Consider the following 7,011-nt stretch of genomic DNA (forward strand, 5'->3'; position numbering starts at 1 on the left):
AGTTTTATTACAGCCTTAAAACAATCATATTGTTCATCAATACGAGTTCGGTTAAACTGTTGTACCTTTAAGCAATAAAACAGAAAACAACTTTAGAAAAATGATAAATATTTACTGTCATGGAAAAATGTTTATAGTGTGGGGTTAAGTGAAAAAGCAAATTAATCAATATGAAATTTATCTTATAATTTTCTATTAATTGAAATATTTGATTAATAAGACTGGGCTATGTGCATAACATTCTGATATATCTTATCACAATACATGTTCATTCCAGATAATTAGAAAATACAGAAAGCAAATACAATAAATTTTAAATTACTCATAATCTTGTCAGCACTTAAGGAACTTTATTAAAACTTTAACATAGAAATTACAATACAATACTATTCTGTATTTTTTTCCAACTAAAACTATATCAAAAACATCTTTTCATATCAATAAGTCAATTAAAATTACTTCAGAGTGTTCCATTATGCTTGTTACAATAATTTATTTAAACAACTTTGAATTAATGCATACCTAGCTTTTCTCATTGTTGTCTATTATTTATTTATTTTTTTTTTGAGATGGAGTCTTGCTCTTGTCACCCAGGCTGGAGTGCAATGGCGTGATCTCAGCTCACTGCAACCTCTGCCTCCCAGGTTCAAGAGATTCTCCTGCCTCAGCCTCCCAAGTAGCTGGGATTACAGCCACCCGCCACCATGCCCAGCCCATTTTTTATTATTTTTATTTTTATTTTTAGTAGAGTTGGGGTTTCACCATGTTGGCCAGACTGGTCTCGAACTCCTGACCTCAAGTGATCCACCCACCTTGGTCTCCCAAAGTGCTGGGATTACAGGCATGAGCCACCATGCCCAGCCTGTTGTCTACTATTAATATACACAACACTAAGATGACCACCCTTCTAGTCAAGTCTGTACATACAGTTTTAACTGTTTTGCAATAAATTCTTAGATGTCAGAGAAGCCTATTACAAGCTCAATAACTAAACTCTCTTTTGTTAGCAAGGCCGACCAATGAATTATTCTTTGCAATTAGATATTTCTACTAATAGGATAATGTATTATCTAGGTTAGTAAAACCCTATTAAAAATCTACCAGATATTAACCTTTCTGACTCACTCATTCTACTGCCGAAAAATCTCCTCTTAATGAGCCTTAAGGAAATATTTGAGGCAACGTTCGCAACTGAACCATTTAGTTTGTGACCATCCATTCTCTTTTCTTTTTCCTTTTATGACTTTTTCAAGAAAGACATAAAAATCTTTTTCAGTAAAAACCTGACCTAGAACATGCTGAATCCCTTCTACCTTGGCAGTGAACTCCTTGAGACAGAAAACAAAACTGTGGCTAAAGAAATTCAATCATTCTTCCCAGAGTGAAGCAGAAGATGTTTCACAGACAGCATGTGTCCTCAGAGCAAATCTCGTTACAGTCTAGTATATGCCTAGATCTGGAAAATAACAAGATGAAAAAAGAGAACCTGAAAGACAGAACTTTGATCGCTTGCAGAAGGAGAAACAGAATTCTCTACAAATTGCATTAAATTATTATGTAAGGAAACAAACATTCCAATGCAGACCAGTCAATTAAGAGACAATATTGCCAGACAAATTCAGCCAAGGTTTCCACCCATTTTCAGAGAGGAAGGACCATCTAACTAACGTATTCATTCTATGTATTTGTGGGCTATATGATCATATTAAATTAACAGGTAATTAACAGTATATATTTCTCACTTCATTGTACAGGTTCAATTATTCTTAGCTAATCCTTTTTATGGGCTATAATACATTCCCAAGTAAAATATCTATGTCAAGTAAACATCTGAAAGAAGTAGAAGTTATTTTATTACTCAAATCAAGGCTATATTTTAAAAAATTTTAAAAAATGCAGAGCAAGTAAGCATTATCCTTTATAGAATACCCCTTAAGAAAAATGATTTCTACCAGCATATGGCATGTATTGCACACAATGCTTTGAAAACGCTTTATCTAGTCGTGTCATTTTGTACATTTAGTCTGTATTGACTAGCTCTTTAAATGAAGCACAGTGCTTATGAGGCCAGTGTGATAACCTCAACATCAATTAAACTGTTGAGGTTAAATAACTTCAGGTTGCTTTAAGTGCATGAATATGGTGCACGTGCACAGTACACAGGCAAACACACACACACTACACAAAACCAACAGTGAAAACTAGAAAAACTATGTTAATAATTTAGTGCAATTCACTACTACTTTTAGATAAAGCAAGCCAAAACATGTCATGCTGATGTGTTTTTCCTCTATAAAAATATCTCATTTTTCATTGTAGGTGAGAGAAATACCAATCTGAAGTAATAGATAATTTGAATTATAGAAACATATCAAAGAAGTATATATAGGATTATTTTTCTGAGTACACACAGTAATAATACTAAAATGTGTTCTGCTAGAGATTCTTAGGAGTCTAACTGAAAGGAACCCAGGATCATGACTTGCTATGAGCATAACAATTGTTTGCCTCACATGTGCGTATCCTAAATTTCTGAAAGCAGGACCCTTTAGTAGCATGCATACTAAATAGTATTATTAAACATTAAACACTAAGTCTGTTCTAGCCACTCTTCAATGCTTTACCCATATTTACAGTCAATCCTCACAACAACCCTGTAGAGCAGATAAAAAAAAAAATAAACTTGCCCAATATTGTACAGTTAGAATTAAGAAAAGCTGGAACTGAATCTAAGGTATGTCTGACCTCAGACCCCAAGTTCATTAGCTACTACACTATATAGGCTCATGAAAATATCAAATAGCCAACCCACAGCCTTTTGTATATTTTTAAGATTTTAATAGGCCTTTTGTCTTAAACAATGGATAAATTTAAATTTAGCTCTTGTCTCAAATCTATTCATTCACAATTCTTTATACCTATGTTTGATTGTTCAATGCGGAAAGGATACTATTATTATATTGATAATATTTCTAAGCAAATTTCCTACATTATCTAAAGTCCTTTGTGGGAATAGATGAAGTTAAAAGTAACTGCATACATACATATATACATAACAATATCTGTGAATATTTTTCTCTGCTAGAAATGAGACAACAGAAATGGGTAAGATGGGCAAGGAAGTGCAGAAGAGTTATTGAAAAAGGAGACTTCAAGCCCACAAAGCAAATGTAGCAGGCAGAGAAGAATGTGAAACTACAAACCCTAGTTGGAGCCCCATCCCATGGGAAGGCAGGGAATTTTTTTCCCTTACTCCATGTGGGTATTACAAAGGTAATACAGTATAGCATAATGCCAGTACTTTAAGAAGTCTCTTCTGGACTTCTCTCTGAATGGCTTCATACAGAGATAACCTTTGTCCAAGCTCACGTCAGGCCCTGAAATCCCGCTGTGTACCAGAGGTGGCACAAGGGAGTCTTGGCTAAGGCTGGAAACCTGAGGCTCAGGACCAGTGTCCAGGGCCAACCTCTTAGACATTCCCTTCTAAGGACTTTTAACCTCCCCGTGGGGAGCTCATGGCTTCCAGGGCCACCTAGCCTCAAGTAATGCCTGCACTCCAGCCTCTCTCCTCAGTGTTCAAGCTTCTAGAAAACAAAATCCGTAAATACAGACGGCTTGCAAATAACTTCTACATTTTGCCCTCTAAGTCAACTTCCCCTGAAGGCACAGAGTCTGGCTACAAGTTTGAACCCAGGGGGAAATAATAGAGGAAAAACTGAAAATAATGTCTTGCCCATAAATAATATGCAAAGGTAAGGAAAACAATATTTTTTCCTCTTTTCTCTCATCATGCCCTATTCCTCATTGACTCTTGCTTTATAAATCACACCATCTCTAACTTTTACCATTTCTCTCATGCTTTCATCTCTCTTTTCCTATCTCTCCAGGACGTATACCCCTTACTTGAGATAGTGGTGCTGAAAAGGGCCTCCATTTTTGCTACAGTATTAGTTGAAACCGGCAGGGGAACACCTTGAATCTGTAGAAGTATTTGTTAATAACGAACTCTGCATCTTTTAAGTTTAATATTGTGTGTGTGTGTGTGTGTGTGAGAGAGAGAGAGAGAGAGAGAGAAAGACAGAGACAGAGAAATCATTTTCCTTTTTTATTTTCAACAATGTTTGGCAATGACTATACCAATAATCTTGAGGAAATTCCAGTCAAACACCTAATACCCACCCTGACAAATATGGCAAGTGTATATGCAGTGTTTATAATTTGATGATAAAATAACCACTTTAATTTACAAAAGCCAGTTCTCTGGCATAAACTTTTTTCAGACACAGACACTTTAATATTTTCAAGTTTCCCAGTCCCTTAATTGTTTAACTCACCCAAGTTTTAGAATATTACAAAGAGAAGTTGCATTTAACAGATGTTCATTTCAAAGACCTTCAGAAAATTATAAATTATGATAAATTAATTTCCTCATTTCACAGTTTGACAAAGCAGCTCTGAGAGCTTGCCTTGGTCTATACTAAAGAGAGGGAAGAGAAAAAAGCAGCAGGTCGGGATCCCAGGAAAAGGAGCGTCTCTTGACTCAGTAAGTGGCTCTGTCACATAAAACTCATGTCGGCTTTTAAGGAGCCAAGCCAGCTGTATCCAATGTGCCACAAATGCTCTGGCCTCTTTTTTCTCCAGTTCAGTTATTGTGTCTATAAATTCAGCGGGCCACCTGTGCAATGTGCTCATCCGAAAGAACCCCAAAGGAGGCATTAACATATCAAGGCTCATAAAGTACAAATCCTTAAATGTGAAAACTGACACTTTCCTCCTCTCCAGGCTACATCTATATAGATTTCTTTTTAATGAAAAAGAAAAGGCTTACTTTTTTGCTTACAGTAAAATGCCTTTGTGTGGCGTTACATAATTAATGACTGCATTTTTTAAATTTCTACTATTGTAAAGCTACCTAACTTTATTCTCCTTTGAATCTAAATGTGAGTCCATGGTTAGAATACCCATCCCTGTCAGTAACTCATCAATCAATTTAATCATGAATACTACCTATGACTTGTGTTGGACAAGCATCAACTCATAGGACCAAAAACAAATAAGCTTTAAAACTAACTGAATAGATCTTCCCCCACACACATACTTTCAATTCTCTTTTAAACTAGTTTTTCTGAAAATCTGTCACCTACTGGGGAATCCAACAGAGAATCCATTCCTCTACCTTGCTTCTCTAACTCTAACAATAGTCAAACGTTGTAATGTATTTAGTAACATACCTCTATTAGTATTTCACCTGGAAGGTTGTGATTATCTTCTCTGTCTCTTCCTTTACATTGTAAACTTCTAACAGCAGTTCTTAATGGTAGTTGAAAAGGAGCTGAACAGATCATTTAGGGACCTCTTTGTGTCTTTACATTCACCTTCCCATCACTTCTACCCACTCCAGAAGACTAACAGCACGAGAAGATGGAGAGCAGAAAATGAAAAGAGGTCATGTGTAGTTTACAAAGCTCCCTACTGTAAGGAGGAGATATAGTGCATGCATATTTGTGTGCATATCAGTACCTGGTACATCACAGGAAATTAATAAACTCTGAATAAATGAGTGAGTGAAACCAGGTAAAGCAAAACCTTTCCATTCTGATAAGTCAACACTAATAATTTCAAGTAAATTTGTTAACCAAGCCCATTTTGACCAAAAAGAAAATACAAATTATTTGGATGCATTATTTTCTAATCAATATGTGTTGATTAAACCAGTGGTTGGGAGAGCAGAGAAGGTGGGAGATAATCATTGTGGGGGGAGGGGGGAAGGAAGCAATGTTGATGTTTAAGGGCAAAGCCAGTGTAATGTATGGAAAGCAAAGAGAAGCTCTGGGGTTAATGACTGTTGGGCCACCAATTTCTGCACAAGAGCCAGAACACTTAACTTACATTTGAACGTGTGCCCTAAAAGCTGAACCCAAGCTGCCACACTTCACCATTTCCTTACTGATAAAACATTGCAAATTATCATCAAAATGTGATAACTATTTAAGATGAGGCAATAAACACACATTTTGTGATACTCCCTGCATGATCAGAAGCAACATCCCTCCTTACCAGGGAGTGAGAGAAAGAAAAGGATGAGATTCAGTCACTTAAGCTAGTTAAATTTCGAGTGTGTATAAAAGAATTAACCTTACCCAAAGAGAGGTCTGGCCTTTGCCCTTGTCTCCTGGGAGGTGGTCTCTAGGAAGAGTGGCTTTGCTTACCTGGGGGCTTTAGGTCACACCAGACATTCTAACAACATGACTTATGATAGGGGCTTTCTGCCATGTAGTAACCACTCTGCCTCCAAAGAGGCTGAAGACTAAAGGCCAGACACTCAGGCAGTCAGCTACATCATTGGGCCCCACTAAAAAGTATGAACACAAAGCTCAGGTAAACTCCCCGGTTGGCAGTACTCACTGTGTATTGTCACATGTCATTGCCAGAAAAGCAGCGCTGTCCATGACTCCATGAGGAAGGGTAACTGAAAGCTCCTGGTTTGGAACCTTCTTGCATTCTGCCCCATGCATCTCTTCCCCTGGGTGATTTGTGTCTGTATCCTTTCCCTGTAATAAAGTGTAAATGTGAGTAAAACAGTTTTCAGTGAGTTCTGAGTCCTTCTAGTGAACTCTCAAACCTGAATGTGGTCTTAGGAAGCCCTGAACTCTGGAGTTGTTGTCAGAAGTGAGGGCAGTCTTGTGGATGGCTCTCTAAGTTTCTACAGGGCTTCTCTGATTTTTTTAAAGTCACAGATTCTCAGTACTTCGACACAGGAATTAATTATTTCACATTTCAAAATATATCTATTATCAGCCAGGTGCGGTGGCTTGCGCCTGTAATCCCAGCACTTTGGGAGGCCGAGATGGGCGGATCACGAGGTCAGGAGATCGAGACCATCCTGGCCAACACGGTGAAACCCCGTCTCTACTAAAAAAAAAAAAAAAAAAAAAAAAATTAGCTGGGCGTGGTGGCAGGCACCTGTAGTCCCAGCTACTTGGGAGGCTGAGGCAGGAGAATGGCGTAAAC

General features: G+C 37.4%; 1 long non-coding RNA gene across 1 annotated transcript; it reads right to left on the reverse strand.

Moving 5' to 3' along the window:
- Window positions 1-330: 330 nt before the first annotated feature.
- LOC134809832 (uncharacterized) lies at window positions 331-6,739 on the reverse strand. The gene is made up of 2 exons (XR_010156391.1): window positions 6,406-6,739; window positions 331-1,456 (listed from the first exon to the last, which is right to left on the reverse strand). It is a non-coding gene; the product is annotated as an uncharacterized LOC134809832 (long non-coding RNA).
- Window positions 6,740-7,011: the final 272 nt, after the last annotated feature.

The sequence above is a fragment of the Pan troglodytes genome, chromosome 3, assembly GCF_028858775.2.
Source record: "Pan troglodytes isolate AG18354 chromosome 3, NHGRI_mPanTro3-v2.0_pri, whole genome shotgun sequence".
In the NCBI taxonomy this organism is placed as follows: Eukaryota; Metazoa; Chordata; class Mammalia; order Primates; family Hominidae; genus Pan; species Pan troglodytes.